We start from the raw sequence: 19522 nt of genomic DNA on the forward strand, positions 1-19522 counted from the left end.
GGGTTGGTTCCTGAATGACTGAGTGGAGCAGAACCCCTTCACTGCCCCCTCACTCAGATTATTACTTGAGAGATAAATCCACTTCTATTTTATTTCAGCCATTATGTTTTCAGGATATTTACTTCAGTAGGTTAGCCTGCTTGGTTGAGATGGATGGCTACTTGATTTTACTAGGGAAAACTTCAAGAGCACTCAAGCCTGGGTTGGTGATGAGACTGAACATTATCAAAACCTGACTTTATTCCCTCTCTCCATCAGATATTTGATGGGGAGGGGGAGGTTAGGAGAACAGGAGAGAAGAATGAAAGAGAGGTAGGTCAAGGCTGGAGGACGCAGTTGTGGAGGCAAGAGTTGTACTACAGAGATGTTTACACATGCTTAGAAATGAGAGGGGAATAAAAATGTCAAAAAAATAGAACCAGAAAAATCTCCCCTCCCCCCCATTTTTTTTAACTACACAAAACCTTTATTGAGTATGCAGAACTCACTGGATATCACGAGCTAATGAATTCTCAGTTCTTCGTGTTTGATTTGCTAATCATTACAGTGAATTAAACACAAAGAATCCAGCAAGGGTTCTAAAAGAAGCACTGCTGAATGTTCACCCTGGACACTGCAGAAAGTAACCTCTGTGTTTTCTTCTTAAATCTTTTCCAGCCAAATTGTGTCTTTTCTCTTTAACACTTGTCACTTAAGTCTTTATCTTAGTAGGTCATCTCAAAAGTCTTGAATGCTAGAATCCAAAAAAAGAGAGAGATAAGCATCACCGAGACATTTATCGATGATACAACTACTTAATATCCTCCAGAGGTGCTCCCACATACACATTCGCACGAATACAGGACCCGATAGAAACTTTAAAGGGATCTCAAAGGAGAAGCCATGAGGGGGAGTGTGTGCAATAACCCACAGTCATCACTGCCCTAATAGTATCTGATCTGAACCTGGCATAGCTTCAGAGAAAGCCATGTGTTCAGGCTAAAACAAGAATGAGAAAAAAAGGAGAACGTTGCTTTCTTCTAATGTGGTAAATAGGGCATGAAGTTTTTATAGTTTGCTGGTAGAACCGGTTTTACAAGTTTTCTGCTTACCCATAGGGCTTAGCCTTAAGGGAGAAAAAATATTTTTTATTCAGGAAATATCTTAAGACTTCTGGTAGAGTGTTTATGTTCGGTATACAGAATAAAGATCTATATTAGTGTTGTTGTGCCTACATGTCTTGGGACGAAGTTTGAAACTGAAACTATTACATTTTAAAAGTTTTTCGTGAGTATGCCATACTTGCCACTTCTGTTTCTGACACGAGGAAGTGCTAAAAGAAAGCTTCCTGCTTTTGCATCCTCCTTATGTGTCCCCTTGTTATTAAGTTTTGGTAGATTCCTCATATTCGTTTAAATTGCTCTCCCAGATTGTTTATTTTAAATGTCAGGAAGTGCTCGTTTCATAGATCCAGGTCTTGATCAGTTTGGAGAAGGAATGGCTTTAAATAAGAAATCCCCACAAGGTATCAATGTGTGTGCCCCTCTGGGTGAGCATGTGTGAGAGAGAACCAGGCCCACAGCTAGTGACAGAGAACGTGACACAGGGAAAGGAGACAAAGGAACCTTAAGGCAATAACATGAAATCTTAAGGCCGTAAGATGTTCAACGTGTTATATTTGTACTTTTAGATTTCCTTTCCTTTCAAGTTTCAGTATCTCTCAACAGACTTGAGGTGCCTTCTCAGTATGGCCACCTCTGCAGATGGTACTGGGGGGAAAGCAGGGCAAGGGAGAGAGGAGGAGAAAAGGAATACATGGGTGTTTGTATGTCAAGTTCCTTTCATTCATTCCTCTCTCTTAGTTCAGTTAGTGGGGAGTATTCTTATAATGATTCTTTCATTTAACAACTTGTCTGCTTTGATGAAGACAAATCAACTTCAGCTTTTGGTGACCCCAAGGGAAATATTCTATATCTAGTGGTGAAACTGATTGATTTTATTAAAGCCACTGTGAAATCTCTGCTTCCTCAGGGAGAAAATTGTATTTTTCTTCACTGGAGATTGAATAAGAGAAAATAATCTGAATAAATATTATATGTCGTATTCAATTTACAAAAGATATAAATAGAGAGGGTGCAAAGATTGCCTTTAGATTTTAAGTTTGAAACCAAATGTATATACGTATGCATATATTTTACATATTCTTAGTGGAGAATACTAATACAATTGTAAAGATTTAATAACTGCATATCTTATCCACTCACAAATTAAAGTTTTTCTTACATTTAAACAACTTTTTCTGAATCAGGAGAAAGTGCTTTTGTTCTTTTTTCATTTGAGGAGCTAAAATTTAATCTTGAAAATTTGGCTATGCAGCTGATAACTGGCTTAACAAAATATCCCTCACTTCCTTCCTCTTCCACAAGGACCTCTCTGATACTTCAACTCAATCCTGCACAGCAGTTTTGAGTTCTAAAACAATTACAAAATTTTCTTGTCTCTAATTTAGATTCTCAGAAACTGCAAGAACTCAGGTATGCCAGAAAGGCATTTGAATGGACCAAGAAGTACAAGTACTGGCTTTATTCTATTCAAATTAGGGTAGCTGCATTACTGCTGATTCCTCCCCACCCCACACCCCACACCCCCTGGTAAAATCTGTTTCTCCACATTTTTCCTATCCCCTAAGCTTTAGCATTCTGGATCACAAAAAAATGTGAACACCCTACCAACAAACAACCCATATTTTTGTTAAGTACACGGAGGAGAGTAGAACTGATTTCTCATCACTGAAAAGAAGCTGTTGTCAAAATAAGTGAGGTGAGCAAGATGGGGACATCCAACCTGTTGCTACCATCACTCAAGCCAGGCTTGTACTCGGCATCAAAACTAAAGGGAGACCCAGCTGAAAATGAAAGCTCTTTACAGACTTCATTTTACTCCAGTCTTCTTTCAACATCTCCTTGGAAGGAGAATGTGTATTGTGTTTTGTTTTGTTTTTCTAAGCAAGGAGCACTGGGAGTTATCTTTTCTTGGACAAGCTAAAATCCGTCACCTTGTCAGAGGAGACAGATCAGGTTGGAGAGGACTCTGCCTCTGAGAACCAGAGAGCAGGGCTGTGATTCTCGTTCATGATAAGACCAACAGGTACTTGTTGGGGGAGCAATCACACAAGTTGCCATCTCTCTCACTGAACCAGAAATTAAAGCACAGATTTAAAAATTATACATATGGCTTTTTGAGCCATGCCAAGGACGCTTTTCTCATTTTAGTGTCACTAGTGGTTAGTTTGCTTATTATGTGACATCATTTTTTGAGAGCCATGAAACCATGCAAAGGATGGAAAGATCATAACATGGTCCTGTGAGGATACCACTGCTTGAAAAGCAAAAATGTGTATGAAACATGTATCAGCTGGGATTAGAAAGAGTAAACTAAAGCAGAAGGCATGTAATCGGAAATGTTTCTACATGTCTTTTCCCTCCAACTTCTTACTTTAAGAATTTAAAAACCTACAGGGGTGCCTGGGTGGCTCAGTCGTTAAGCGTCTGCCTTCGGCTCAAGTCATGATCCCAGGGTCCTGGGATCGAGCCCCGCATCGGGCTCCCTGCTCGGTGGGAAGCCTGCTTCTCCCTCTCCCACTCCCCCTGCTTGTTGCTTGTGTTCCCTCTCTCGCTGTGTCTCTCTCTGTCAAATAAAATCTTTAAAAAAAAAAAAAAGAATTTAAAAACCTACAGAAAAGTGCAAGTTAGTACAATAAACACGCTTATGTAATCTGTGCTAATAGGGTAGCCACTTTCCATATAGGGCTATTGGCTACTTCAAAATTTGGCTAACCCAGATTGTGGTGTGTTGTTCTACATGCCTTTCCAAAAATAAATACTTCCTAAAGTTTTCTGAAAAATGAATAGATACTTGGGCCCTAAACCAAGCAGATAAAAATTACACACACACACACATATAACATGAATTCATGCTAATATATACAGAGATGTATCTCTGTGTGCATATGTTTAACTATGGATCTAGACTTCATTGTCAATAAAGCGTGGAGAAAAAAGTAATTGTTTGTGGAGAGGTAGGAGATGAGGGTTTAGGCACCCAGCTTTTAAAAAGTGCTTGATGTTTCTCCTAAGGAGTGGACCTAGACCCAAAAAGTTTATTTATTCTCACATGAAATAGAATATGTTAGAAATAATAGAATCTCTCTCTTTTTTTTTGTAAAATAAAATAAAAATAGAAGTTAAAAACAGAAATCTTAAACATTAAGATGTTTGTTTTTGGTGCTTATGATTTTACAAGACAGCTTATATGTAACACTTGCCTGTTTGAAAGCTTCTTTGTTTTTCTACCTACTCCGATGAAAACTAAAATATAGGATTATTAACATTTATTTGAGATCAATTCTAAATTTAATAATCAATATCCAAAGATTTCACCATTGGCAAATCAGCGAAGTCATTGAAGAAAGGTTTAAAAGCCAGCAGTCAGCAACTCTGAACCTCTTTTAATCTGTTCCCAAAAAAATGGAATCAGATTGTTTAATAAGTAAATAGAATATACCCAAATGATGGATGGCATTCCCTTCTGAGTAGTCTCTTTCTTTGTAAGATGATTTTCTCAAGAAAGTGTTTTTTGTTGTTGTTTTATTTCTTTTTCTTAAGTAGCTCCATGCCCAGCTCCAAGCCCAGCTCCAAGCCCAATGCAGGGCTTGAACTCATGACCCTGAGATCAAGAGCTGGACTGAAATCAAGAGTCAACTGCTTAACCAACTGAGTCACCCAGGCACCCCTGGAAGTGCTTTTTTTTCTTTCAAAAAGCACATTTCTATTATTGTCCATAAAGTGCTTTCTTGGTAAGTGGATTTGAATCTTGCAAACTGACAGACTTGTTTAAAACCAAGTAGGATGATAAGATTGCAAGAGTTTCTGTATTAGTCAGCTCAGGCCGCCACAATAAAATAGCATAGACTGGGTAGCTTAAACAAGAGACATTTATTTCTCACAGATCTGGAAGCTGGGAAGTCCAAGATCAAGATGCTGGCAAGACAGGTTTCATTCGGAGGCCTCTTCTTTTGGCTTCTAGGAGACCACCTGGTCACTGTGTGTTCACATGGCCTTCTCTTGGTGTGTGAGCAGAGAGAGAGGACTCTCACTCCCTTTTTAAAGACCACCAGTCCTATTGAATTAGGACCCCACTCTTATAACCCCATTTAACCTTAATTTTCTCCTAAAGGACCTATCTCCAAATATAGTTATATTGGGGATTAGGATTTCATATATGCATTTTTTGAGGGACACAGTTCAGTCCATAGCACTATCTGAATTTTTGACTCCCCAAAAGGCAGTAATTATAAAAAATAAGACTATTTTTGTGCATGTGTGCTTATGGCTTGAACAGTCCAGAATGTACTTCTAAATGAAAGCTTTAAAAAAATGTTATGTCATGCCAGCATTGTTTGAAGAAATAGCTAAACTACTTCTTTCTTGTTTTTTTTTTTTAGTCAACAAAGTAATATATTTCCTTTGCAGAAAACTGGGAAAATTAAGAAAAGAATGAAGAAGATTGAAACAATTGTATGTTATTAAAGTTCTCTGAGAATCACATTTTCCCAGTATCTTTTCTTTCTTTTTTTATTTTTTATTATTTATTTATTATTATTTTTTAAAGATTTTATTTATTTATTTTGACAGAGAGAGACACAGCGAGAGAGGGAACACAAGCAGGGGGAATGGGAGAGGGAGAAGCAGGCTTCCCGCGGAGCAGGGAGCCCGATGTGGGGCTCAATCCCAGGACCCTGGGATCATGACCTGGGCTGAAGGCAGACGCTTAACGACTGAGCCACCCAGGCGCCCCTCTTTCTTTTTTTAAAGATTCATTTATTTATTTTAGAGAGACAGCAAGCATGTGTGCAAGCTGGGGGAGGGGCAGAAGGAGAGAGAGAATTCTCAAGCAGATTCCTCACTGAGCGTGGAGGCTGACACGGACTCAATCCCAGGACCCTGAGATTATGACCTGAGCTGAAATCAAGAGTCGGTTGTCTGACTGACTGAGCCACCCAGGTGCCCCTCCCAGTACCTTTCCAAAAAAAAAAAAAAAAATACAAACATAGAATCAGAAGCACCTGGGTGGCTCAATCAGTTGAGTGTTGGATTACTGATCTCAGCTCAGGTCTTGATTTCAGGGTCGTGAGTTCAAGCCCTGTACTGGGCTCCACACTGGGCATGGAGCCTACTTAAAGTAAATAAATAAATAAATAAATAAATAAATAAATAAATAAATAAATAAATAAATAAATAAATAAATAAATAAATAAAAACAAAGAAATAAAAACAAAATGAAACCAAAAAATACCTTGGAATCATATAGCTGAGAAATGTTATGTGTCCTGATCTTTTCCATTTAAAATTATATCATGAGCATATTCCAAATCAAGTAATATATGAAAAACTTCTCTTTGAGGGATTTTTGTTACTTTCACTTCTCATTGTTGTACATAAGAGTTCATTAATCCTTGCTTTTATTTATTCATCCTTGTACATAAATATTTGTTACAGGTCTGTTTATTTCCTCAGGATAACTCTCAAAGAGAGAAATTACTAGGTCAGAAGATATTAATAATTGTTAGACATGATTCATATTGCTGAATAGCTCTCCTGCAAAACCATATCACATGAAACTCTCACATGATATTTGAGAAGGACAAGTTCATTTGCCAACACTAGCCATTACACTTAAAAACATCTTTCTCAATTTGTAAAGGAATCTGCATCTGGTTTTATTTTGCAAGTGAGAATTGACTATTTTTTTGTATCTGCTTATTCATCCTTTTCTTCTATTTGTGAATTGCCTATTCCCATCCTTTACCTGCTTTTCCTTTGAGAAAGTCTGTTTCTCTTTTCTAATTTTTTTTGTTGATGTCTTATTTTTCAACCCTTTGTTATGTAATGTTGTAATATTTTTTTTGCCACATATTCTTTTGACTCTTGATTTTGTGTATTTTATAGAAATATCCATATCTGTGTAGTAAATCTACCCATCTTATTCTGCCTGGAAGTGGTTCTCGAATTTAATGTGCATCAGAATGTCTCAGTGTGTTCATTAAAACATAGATTCCTGGGCCCTGTTGGTCGGGGTGTATTATTCATTAATTCTCTGCAGTAGCCCTACCAACTGTTGCTTGTATATAACCCAGCTGATTCTAAATGAAGTGGTTAATAAACCACACTGTGAAGCCCTGCTTTGCAGGTTCTCGCTTTGGATTAATACTTAGTTTCTCTCAGTCAGGTCACATAAATAGCTAGGTATATTTTCTTCTATTTTCTCATGTTTTCATTTTTCTACATCTATCTCTTTGATTCAGCTGGAATGTATCTTTACATTCTTTACCACAAAATATTGAGCCATTTTTCCTAGCACAATTTATTTAATAACAACCCAACATTTCCCCAATAATTTACAATTCCAACTTTACCATTTACTGCCATTTTATAAATATTTGAATTTATTGTTGAGCTTGTTTTTTCCCCATTGATTTATCTATCTATTCCAGCATACTGTTTTAATTACTCTATCCTTTAAGTATTTCTGATACTATGAAAAAATGTCCTCTCCCCATTACTCTTCTTATTCAAAAATATTTTGGCAGTTCTCACCTGTATAATTAAAAAAAATAGTTTGTCAAATTAAAATAATTAAAATATTTTTGCTGGAGTTGTATTTAATCTATAAAATAATTTGAGGAAAAATCACATTTGTTCAGCACTGTGGCTTCACTAAAACATGTATTTTTATTTATTTATAGCTTCTTTTATGGTTGCTATGGTCTGAATGTTTGTGTCCCCCCACAAAAGTCATATGTTGAAATCCTAACCCCCAAAGTCGATAGTATTAGGAAGTGAGCCTTTGGGAGGTGCTTAGGTCATGAGTGGGAATAGTGCCTTATGAAGAAGCTCTCGAGAGATCCCTTCCCCTCATGTGAGTACACACCAAGCCAGCTCTGACTCAGGAAGGGGGCCCACACCAGAAGGCATAGTATACATGTGTGATACTCAGGTACTTATCACAAACGGATAAAGATGGGTCTCATTACTTTAAAACCATACCATTTTGGTATTCTAGTGATGATGAGAAGTATCAGTAACTAAAAAAAATTTCAACAGTAGTTTAATGATCTGTTCTTTTCCTTTGTAAAATTCATGTTAAGTCTTTGTTTAGACCCTAAACTTACCAATTCTCCTGATGTGTATGCCTCAAAAAGAACGTTTCTGTTTTTACATAAAATGTTATTTTCTGGATACCAAACCATAGAATTTTTTTTTTTTTTTTAATTTTAGCTGGTTTGGGAAACCCTCATAATAGACAGCTGGATTATATCCCAATGTTCTAGTTTTGAAAAATCGTCATGGTTGGCACTGCCCAAATCCAAAATTGGTCATTGATTTCCCTCCCTCCATTTATGGAAAAAAGGGTTCACTTGAAAAATTATAAATAAATAAATACAATAAGATTTTTTTCTTGATAGTTCAGAACTTTATTAAACTGTTCAAGTTGTTCCAGAGCAGGATAAAATTCAGTTTAAAGCTGCAAAAGAAAGGAATTTGGGATGCTGAACAGAGGTGGATCCCTTCCTGGTGGCCTCCACAGCAGGCACTCCCTGCTTTGTTCTGTTTCCTCATCTTAGTCTGATCTGTAGCCTTCCCATGGACATCTTCGTCTGACTGGTTTCCTGCCCTTCACCTGGGACCAAAAGAGAGGAAGAAAGGCTTATTCTCATATTGAGGCCCCTTTGGAAGTAATCCTGGGCTGTAGGAGGTTCAGACTTCACTGCCAGCCAATGACAGCAATGGAAGAAGTGAAGGGAAAACATGCCAAAATGGAGCGTTCCAGACTTTTCCGACTCATCTTTGGGATGGGGATTTACAAAGAGGTATTTCTTATTCTTAAGGATATCATAAAAACAAGAGGAGCTAAGAAGCCTCATTGCAGCCCTCGCAGGGAACATTAGCCTAAGGAACATGGATGAAAGAATGGATAACTCTGAAAGGGTAGGTGAGGCTTCTGAATATTATTGAGTTTGGCGTGCAGCAGGGAAAGATGGCCAGTAGGTCGGCCCATGGAGCTTTCGAGAGGTTCACGTTGTAGACATGAACTAGAGAGGCTCTAACAAGGAACATGAGAATGTGAGAAACAGGGTGAAGAGTGCTGAAAAGTGTGTGGCAGGACTCCTGGAATAATATGGGGTGTTGAAAACCTATGGACAAGAGCATTTTAAGAAAATGTTGAGTGAGGGCACCTGGGTGGCTCAGTTGGTTAAGCGACTGCCTTCGGCTCAGGTCATGATCCTGGAGTCCCGGGATCGAGTTCCGCATCGGGCTCCCTGCTCGGCAGGGGGTCTGCTTCTCCCTCTGACCCTCCTCCCTCTCATGCTCTCTGTCTCTCATTCTCTCTGTCTCAAATAAATAAATAAAATCTTAAAAAAAAAAAGAAAAAAGAAAATGTTGAGTGAAGACTAAAGTTTTGCTCCACAGCATCTTGATTAGTTTCCTATGGCCGCCAACACCAAGTACTGGAGAATGGGTGGCTTCAGACAACAAAAATGTATTATCTCAGGGGTCTGGAGCCTGGAAGTCTGAAAAGGTGTTGGCAGGGCCATGCTCCCTCTGCAACCTCTAGTAGATTCCTCCCTGGCATCTTTCTAGCTTCTGGTGCTTCACTGGTGATCTTTGGGGTTCCTTGCTTATAGCTGTAAAATTCTAATTTCTTTTTTTTTTTTTTAAGATTTTATTTATTTATTTGAGACAGAATGAGAGAGAGAGAGAGCATGAGAGGGGGGAGGGTCAGAGGGAGAAGCAGACTCCCTGCCAAGGAGGGAGCCCGATGCGGGACTCGATCCAGGGACTCCAGGATCATGACCTGAGCCGAAGGCAGTCGCTTAACCGACTAAGCCACCCAGGCACCCCAAACAAACAAATCTATTCTTTTTTTTTTTTTAAGATTTTTTTTTAATTTATTTATTTGAGAGAGAGAATAAGAGAGAGAGCATGAGAGGGGGGGAGGGTCAGAGGGAGAAGCAGACTCCCTGCTGAGCAGGGAACCCGATGCGGGACTCGATCCCAGGACTCTGGGATCATGACCTGAGCCGAAGGCAGTCGCTTAACCGACTGAGCCACCCAGGCGCCCCTGTAAAATTCTAATTTCTGCTCTCGTTGTCACATGGCATTCTCCCTACTTATGTGTATGTGAATATGTGTGTATATATATATATTTAGTATTTATGTCTACATATTCACATACACATAAATAGGGAGAAACACATCTCTCTCTATATATATGTCTATATATAGACATAAATACTAAAATTTTAGTAAATCAAGATTGTTTTCTATTAATATAAACTCCTAAGCTATTCCAATCAGTATTAAAACACTGATTTGATACAGGTTTATTAGATTCTCTCTCTATAGATTTACATATATGTATGTGTGGAAATATAAAATTTTCCCATGTTTTATGCTATTTCCTCTTAATATTACACAGTTACTAAGGCAGGCAATATTGTCCTAAGATGAAAGTCTGAAATGAGGAAGGCATTTGCAGTTTATAGTCTAATATAGCTGTTTTTCCTTCAGAGTTTAGAAAATCATCTTATTTGCTTTTTCTATGATTAAGTAAAGCTGTTTTATTTTTTATATATATATATTTTTAAAGATTTTATTTATTTATTTGACAGAGAGAGACAGCGAGAGAGGGAACACAAGCAGGGGGAGTGGGAGAGCGAGAAGCAGGCTTCCTGCCGAGCAGGGAGCCCGATGTGGGGCTCGATCCCAGGACCCTGGGATCATGACCTGAGCTGAAGGCAGACGCTTAACGACTGAGCCACCCAGGCGCCCAAGTAAAGCTGTTTTATTAAAATCCTATTTCTGCCCCGAAACTTTCCAGTATAATGAAGACCTCTGAGAAGTTTAAGATTTTCTCTGCCAAATATAGTGCCTGTATTTAAGTATTTGTGAGTATATGCTGTTATATACCCTCTAAAACACTCATAGAATGTGTTTTATTTTTTATTAATGAATATTTTGATTAATTAAACATCTTCAAATTGTGCTTCACTTTAAGGTTGTTTGATTTAGAGTAGTATTTCATTTCAGTGATAACATGCATCATGAAAACACTTAAAAATGTGATCTTATTTCCTTCTCGTAATCTCTCCTCAGGAAAGTAAACAGGAACTGCCAAAGACATACCCAGGGTGTCTCAGGGGCTACTTTACTGGCTCAGTCCAACTCTCAAGTGTGCTGGCATTTTTCCTGGTAAGGACAGTGAAGTCATCTCTCTGAAGGCCACGGTGTGGGGCACAGGGAAGCCACCGCCAGGAGGAAAGCCCTTCCCTGACCAGGTTCAATATTGCCCCCAACAGGAGCATCTCTGCAATGGAAGGTTTCACTTAACCATCCAGCCGTTTAAAGAGCAGGGATGAAGTCAGCCCAGAGACAGAACTGCTGTTTTCACAAACAAATGAACAAAACAACAAAAGCATAGAGAAATCATTATTCTCTATCTATCCTCTCGGCTTTGACTTGCAGATTCTAGCTTGACTCTCACATTCTTTCCTGACGTCCTTTTCACACGGCCATGAGACCCTTTCTGTTACAGTGCCAGCCAGCTGCAGGGACTTTTCCACCTGTCTCATGACTCTTAGAGAACCTTGCCTTTTCACTGGGCTTTGAGCTGGGCAGGCTATGGTTTCTTAGGGTTAGCTTTGGAAAGGTGCCCCCTACTGGGCTTTGGTTGGTGGAAGAACTTGAGGACCCAGGAAGGGGAGCTGTAGTAGTTGCCCGTGAATGTAACCTGGACTTTTGAACCTCCCGGATGACACAGCTGCTCACCCGTCTTGTTATCAATCTGGGAATCTAGTCAAGCGATACATTCCCAGTCCCCTGACTGTCTCATGACCAGCTAGCTTGTTGGCGTTAGGCAAAGTTTAGTCCAGAAGGCCTGCCATAAAGTTGTTGACTGGACCCTGTCTCAGGAAGAGTTTAGTGTGTCCTGGCAACCTTTATCACACATCACCAACTCTGAGAGGTCAAGGGTATTATGGAGAATAGTAACGTTCTTAAAATTGACTCATGAGCCGGCCTGCGAGTACCCGACTCATCCCTGGTCTAACAGAGAGGATGTCAAATGGCCCTGTAGGCACTTCCTGAGACTCAGTGACGGGAGGGATGAGGAAGGGGTCAGTCATGTAACAGAAAGTCTGCACAAAGGCCAAGTCAGTACCAAAGAAACTGTCTTTTCCTACTTGCCCAAATGTTTCACTCAGCAGAGACTGGAGCAAAACGCAGTTAAATGTTAGAGGTAGTTTGTTCTGAAATCACTTTCTTTCACTGTCACAGGGCCCAAGCTCTCTATGAGAATCCTTCTGTTCCATTCATCATGCTTTCTTTTGAAAATGTAACTAAATGTAAGTGATGTCATTTCTACTGCTGCACTTACAAACGGGCTTTGAGTATTTAATTGTATATGATAGATGTTAATATTTCTGTGTTGGTTGTAAGAGAGGTCATTATAGTATGCAATGTAGTAAAATATTTGTTTTATGTTAAGAGAGAAATAGTCAATCATTTTTATTTACATTCTTGTGCCACTTGGGTCAGGCTGCCCTAAGAAGTTCTATTTTCTAAAGAATAAGACTATGGAATGACTTCATCAGAGATTCCAGTTACAGAGTGAAACAGATATAGCCTTAGGACTTCTGCTATGCATACCACCCTTAATTTTCTAGAACAAGACCAAAAAAAAAGTTATTATAAATAATTTTGAATAAAACCCTGATTTTTTTTTTTTTAAGATTTATTTATTTGACAGAGTGAGACACAGCGAGAGAGGGAACACAAGCAGGGGGAGTGGGAGAGGGAGAAGCAGGCTTCCCGCGGAGCAGGGAGCCCGAGGTGGGGCTCAATCTCAGGACCCTGGGATCATGACCTGAGCCGAAGGCGGACGCTTAACGACTGAGCCACCCAGGCGCCCCCAAACCCTGATTTTTTATTTTTAAAGACCTCCATGAATTTGAAATAACCAACAAAAGCCTTTTGCTCTGATAAGATACAAATAACAAAAACAAATCTACTCGTGATATAATTTTATTTTTTTTTTTAAGATTTTATTTATTTATTTATTTGACAGACAGAGACACAGTGAGAGAGGGAACACAAGCAGGGGGAGTGGGAGAGGAAGAAGCAGGCTTCCCGCTGAGCAGGGAGCCTGATGCGGGGCTCGATCCCATGACCCTGGGATCATGACCTGAGCCGAAGGCAGACGCTTAACAACTGAACCACCCAGTCACCCTACTCGTGATATAATTTTAAATGCAACTTTAAAACAAGATATATATTTTTAAAAGACTATTTTTTTTCTTATGAACAAAGAACAATGTTAACAAATTGCCTTTAGGAATTTATGTTGGTATGTGTGCATTTATTCCAATTAAAGGGAGATACAATACATCAAAAATAATGATAGAGAGCTAACTTAAGCCTTAAATATAGGTAAGGAAAGAGATTTTTATTTTTTTTAAAAAAAGATTTTATTTATTTATTTGAGAGAGAGTGAGGGAGAGAGAGCACAAGCAGGGGGAGCAGCAGAGGGAGAAGAAGAAGCAGGCTCCGTGCTGAGCTGGGAGCCCAATGCGAGCTCGATCCCAGGACACTGAGATCATGACCTGAGCAGGAGGCAGATACTTAACGGACTAAGCCACCCAGGCGCCCCAGGAAGAGATTTTTCTTCCTTCTTCTTTTTTTTTTTTTTTAAGAAGCAAAAAGGGTAGAAAGCAAAGAGGCTTTCAGTTATGAAATAAATAGGTCACATGAATAAAAGGCAGAGCATAAGTCAGTGGTATTGTAATAGTGTTGTATGGTGACAGATGGTAGCCACACGTGTGATGGGCAGAGCATCATGTATAGAGTTGTCAAATCACTGTATTGTACACCTGAAACGAATGTCACATTGTATGTCAACTATACTTCCATAAATTAAAACAAAAACAAACCCAAATTGGGTAGAAATTAGAGTGACCAGCAGGGGGCTACTTTTAGGTTTCTTTTTTTCCTTTAAATTAAGAGCTAAGCCAAAAATACATTTTACTCCTTAGTTTTATATATAAGATATAAAGTCTAAACAAAATAACTTTTTCTTCTCTTTAGTTTACTCCTCTCTTCTCCTTCCTTCCCCACCACCAAGACCTGTAACATGTGATCCCAGATTCCTGGCCACTGATGCCTCTGACCCCACCAATTAAAATTCTATCTTTCAAAACTGCTCAAGGGAGGATTTGGATGATGGGTTTCCCACCAGACATAAATTAAAATTAAATTAAGAGCAAAGGATCATATTCTGGTCTGATGATTTAAATGGTAGTGACAGAAACCTGGTATCACCCTGAACCATTTGGGAAGGACTTTCTGAAATGATGGGCTTCAATAATAGTATAAAAGGTAATGAATGGCCATGTAATATGAGATTTTAATAGTGTTGTGTTTTCCCAGGAATTTGAGAGTGTGTGAAAGGCCTCCAGAACTAATAGGCAAATTCTGATCTGTTTTGGAATATAGCTTCAAATCATCTTCCCCATTTTTGATTTGTGTGAAGCCTTACCTCCTTTTTACCTCTTTCTTTGGGCCCATTTCCTAAATGTAGGCTCAGTGAATTTAACAGTAGTACAGAACAATTCACCAGGTAGTGAATTGGAAGGTAAAATTATGTCGTATGTGTTACCCAAGTGAAATCTCAAGAGAAATTGAAACTGACCCCATGTAATGTTTCAAATAAGAATTGGGTTCTAACAGAGGAGGTAAGCAAGAGAGTTATAGTAACTTTGAAGTCAGTAATTCCTGGTTCAACACCCAATACATGAAATTATGTTAGGGTTTTGTTTTAAGTCAAAGAAAATGAAACTTTGACTGTAAGGATAACACACAACAGACTGATTTAGAGTCATGTTTCCCAAAAGGATACATAGCAGTGGGACAGGGGTTACTGAAACCAGAGGAAGAGCCTGCAGCTTCCCATTGTGCCAATTTACATGGGGATTTGGAATAAAAGAAGATGAGTGATTTAGCTGGCAAAAAGTTTTCAAATACTTTTATGCTACCTTAATAGGGCTATGTTATGAAAGAGAGTATAAAATGCAAATGATTTATCTAAGATAAAATAATTCAAGAAATTTTGAACATGCAAAGGCCTGCTATAGATTGAACCCCCACTCCCAACCCCTTCCCTAGATATATGAATTAGATAAATGCTTTGGAAGCCAAACTACCAGATTTCTCATCTTGGCATAGTGGTTGATTGATGTCAGTTATCTTTTCATGCATCAGTACAATTGGTCCCAGCTTTTAACACAATCGAGGAATTCTTATAAAATTAGGATTATAGAGTTGAATATTGCTTTAAACTGTTTGTGTAGATAAACTTAAGAAAAGTGTGTTTGTTCCAGTCTTGGGATCTACCTGAGAGGAAAAGAGGGAGGGGTTGGAAGCAGAGATATCACAACTACAATGAGAATATAACTGTGATTTATATGTGCTTGCATAGCTTTGTCTTCCACCAGACCTTACTTCTCAGGGTTATCCTTCAAAACAGGGAAAGGATGTATTTTTATTACTGGATGATTTAACTAGTGTCCAAGATTATGACTTATAACCTTGAATTTTAAGACTATCTATGGGCATAATTGAGCCTAAAATGTAATAGTTTCCTTCTCTGGTCCTAAAATAAGAAAAGAATTCTGTTATCTAGTTATGGTTTATAAAATAATTCCTGGGAATGATATCACTATACAACTTATTTGATCCAAATTACACCTCAGTATCCATCAGTACCACTATCCTAAGGAAAAGATGCCCTTTGATATTATAAGGAGCATCTGATGAGCATTGAAGGAAATATGCAAAAATAAATCCCCTTTCTTTTAAAAAATGCTGTATCACTCTCCCCTTCTTTTAATTTTTTTTCTTTGCTCTTTTTATTTCTTTTTCTTCTGTGAATGGGAATAAAGAGTGTAAGTTAATGGATGTAATCATGCATTCATTGAACATGGCTATCTCTCAAATTTTTCTCGCCTTGTTACTATATTGTTTTGGAAAACTTTGACAGAAAATAATAAGAGGAAAATGAATGAAAGATCAGTTAGTTGCATGGCACTAACTTTTAATTAAAATACGGCTAATTTTTTTTTCAGGTGTAGGCTATTCATATCCAGTTACACAAAGCCTTATTGTCAACGAAGAGGTAGCTGGTTTTCTTCCTTCCATATTCCCTCTTCATCCTTGGTATATTTGCTAGTAGTTTGTCCTGGAAGCCTCCTAAAAAACAAACAACTCTATACTCAATCAATTATATGCTGAAAAAGAGCCTTAGAGATTAATGATAAATAGATTGTATTAGTGACTCCAATTTTTTGTGGAAAATTATTTCATGCCTTTTGGAAGCAACCTGCCACTCTGATCCTAACTTGGCTGGCTGACTTATTTTGACCAATGGACTTATAGCCTACTTGATGCAAGCAGAGGCCTGAAACACACTTCTGCATTTCTGCTTCCTTTTGTGGAGCCCTGTCCTTGCCCTGAGACTATGCCCTGGCTATCCTGCAGGAGAGATATAAGAGGAGTCCAATGAAGGAGAGCCAAGTTTTCCCAGTGATGCCATCAAGATTGGCTAACCACACTGACTGGTCAGCTGATAAAGTTGCATTAGTGGGCCTAGCTGAGAACAGCCAACCCATTAGTTGAAGGAAGGAATAAGTGGATTTTGTCTTCAGCCATTAAGTTTGGAGCAGTTCATATGCAGCATTGGCTGATTCATACAGGATGTTTTGTTTCAGACTTCCATTGTAGAGGTGAGAAAACTGAGGCTGGGGTTTACATTTTCTCCAGCTTTATAGAACTATTAAACCTCCCATGTGTTAGAGTTGATGGTGGGAACTCTATTCCCACATTATGTAAAAGCCCAAATACCTAATTATTGATAAACTATTCAATCCTTACCAGATAATTCCAGTTAATAACATAGTAAATGATGTTGCCTAGAATTGTTTTGGTCAGTATTATATGTAAGGTTAAAGATTTTGTCAAAACTAAGCAATGTATTGCATTGCAGAAATTGTGATTTCTGTGGAGTTACTCTCTTGTGCAATGGAAAAGCTTGTTAGTGTGCTGAATTTGTAGTTGCATTTGATGCTTAAGGGGTTAACCCTGTGAAGAACATTACAGCTGTCATCTAGAGACTGGACTGGTTTCTAATTGATTTCAAGTTGCAATTCAAATTGCTGTCTTTCATATATAACAACTACGTTGTTTTAACTCTTGACTCAAAAACTACTGGAACTAAATTCCTAAACTTTGGTACTGAACAAATGTTACTCCGAAATATTTGTAAAGGTAATAGCACATGAGTTAGGATGGTTCTTTTCAATTATAACTCAAGCTTTCAAATCTAAACTATGAAGCATTCTACTGTATACTTCTCTTATTGCAATATATTTGGATTGAGAAGTAGAGATTCAGAATTGTTTTCTCTTCTGATAGTTTGATGTTTTTGAATGTGATTTCCTTTTATTAAATGTATTCCTTATTTTCTTTAAAATTCTTAATATTTTGATCTAGTGTATTATTAATTATGTAATTTTTCTTCTTTTTGGTTTGGGAGGGAGGAGATGATTAAAACTCCTTTCATGAATTTTTCTTTCTTCTGATACTGCCATGCCTTTAAGGACTAGGTTTTTAAAACTTACAGCACTGGAGTTGATTCACTCTGATTTTCATTTATTTATTGAGTGTGTGCCTTTGTGCCAATATTGCAGTGTCATTAATGTAACACAACAAATCTGTATTTATGCTTTATATTAAATATATAAATTAAGTTGCTTTCTCTACTCTTTCTCTCTGCTAGCTTAGGTTAGTTTTTTATGTGTGTGATAATATTTAAAGAATTTAAAGGGAAAATATGTAAAAAAAAAATAGTTCAATGAATTACAAATTACAATGTAGTTCAATGAATTACAAATTTAGTATCTCAGTTTCTGTGGGTCAATAATCAGGAGCAACTTATCTCGGTCTTCTGCTCAGCATATCCCACAAGCTACTATTATGGTTCATCCGGGGCTGTAGTCTAATCTTGAGGCTCAACTGAGGAAGGATCAACTTCCAGCCTTAGTCATGTGGTTGCTAGCAGAATTTAATTGTTTGCAAGCTCTTGGGCAGAGGGTTTCATTTCCTCACTGACTGTTGGCCAGAGGTCAGCCTCAGTTCCTTGACACATAGACCTCTTCAACATGGGAGCTTACTTTGTCAAAGCCAGCAAGAGAGAGAATCTGCAACCGAATCACTTAAGTGACATCTCATCACCTTTGTTATACTATTCATGAGAGCAGGTCACTAGGTCCAGCCCACATTCAAGGAGTTCACACAAGAGCATGAGATAGGTGGTAGGTGGTAGGGATCATTGGAGAACTTCTTAGAAGTCTGCCTAGCATAACAGTCCAATTGTCTTAAAGTTGTCTCCCTTTCATATATACATCTTTAAACTTAATTTTTCTTACCTACATTTGATTACATATACTGTAACATCACAGACAAATGAGATCATTGTAATATACACCACAAAATTATATAAAATTTGCATGAAGTGCTTAAGCATTCAGTTTCTAGAGTACTCTAGCAGCATTAGTGAAAATGTGGGGTGTTCAATAGTGTGTTGGGGCACTGATTTCAGGTTTCATTTTACCTGTGAGCTTCACTTCTATAAAAAGAAAGAGTGGGTTATATCTTTTTGTTCTGCTCCAATGTGGGTCCAATAAAATACAGAAAACAATACTGAAAAATAGAGAGCTGCTAAAGACCAGCATGATCTGCACTTGTAGTTGCTATTTCACACAATATAGGAGAAACAAATTTCTTAAATTCTTAGTTGTACATAGCTTCACAACAGCTAGAACTATAGAAAGAGTTAATAAAGATTTTTTATATGACATTTAAATGTGAACAGTTTCAGCTATTGAGAATTCTCTGTAATTAACTGTATAGGTTCTGATAAAATAAGGAACTGATCATCCCAACACAAACTGGCATGGAAGAGCAGAGCAGACTCTACATTATGAAAGAATAGAATCTACACCAGGCCAGGCCAGAAGTATTTCTCTTCACCTTATTTGATCACGGTTTTTTTATCAACTCCTTTGTATAATGTTGAGGCAGACATTACTAATCCTCATCAATATCCAGTTCTTTCCCTCCAAGCTCATGGAAAATTAGAATTTATAGAAGTTTTTCTGTTATGCAGGATCATGTGACTTTCTGACCGAAGGATCATAAATCTGAAGTGATATGTGTCATTTTCTAAGCCAAAGTATAGAAAAGTGGGTCTGAAAGCTTCATGTACTTTCTTCCTTCTGCTGCAGCAACCAGTGATTTTCAAATGGTGGAGTCTCTGTCAGTGTGAGTCCTTGACTGACCATGTAAAGGAAAGCCCCTGCACAGTCCAGTGATGG

The 19522-nt window shown here is 38.0% G+C and overlaps 1 protein-coding gene across 1 annotated transcript in view; it reads left to right on the forward strand.

Annotated features, from left to right (window-relative positions):
- Window positions 1-19522, forward strand: part of SAMSN1 (SAM domain, SH3 domain and nuclear localization signals 1) — a 419971-nt gene that overhangs the window by 114032 nt on the left and 286417 nt on the right. Inside the window, exons 7-8 of the mRNA XM_064580112.1 lie at window positions 8927-9026; window positions 10712-16873. The gene's annotated coding sequence lies outside the window, so the exon portion shown is untranslated. The remainder of the gene's footprint in view (window positions 1-8926; window positions 9027-10711; window positions 16874-19522) is intronic.

The sequence above is a fragment of the Mirounga angustirostris genome, unplaced genomic scaffold, assembly GCF_029215605.1.
Source record: "Mirounga angustirostris isolate CCGP_5_RB_7025 unplaced genomic scaffold, mMirAng1.0.hap1 SCAF_1, whole genome shotgun sequence".
Lineage (NCBI taxonomy): Eukaryota > Metazoa > Chordata > Mammalia > Carnivora > Phocidae > Mirounga > Mirounga angustirostris.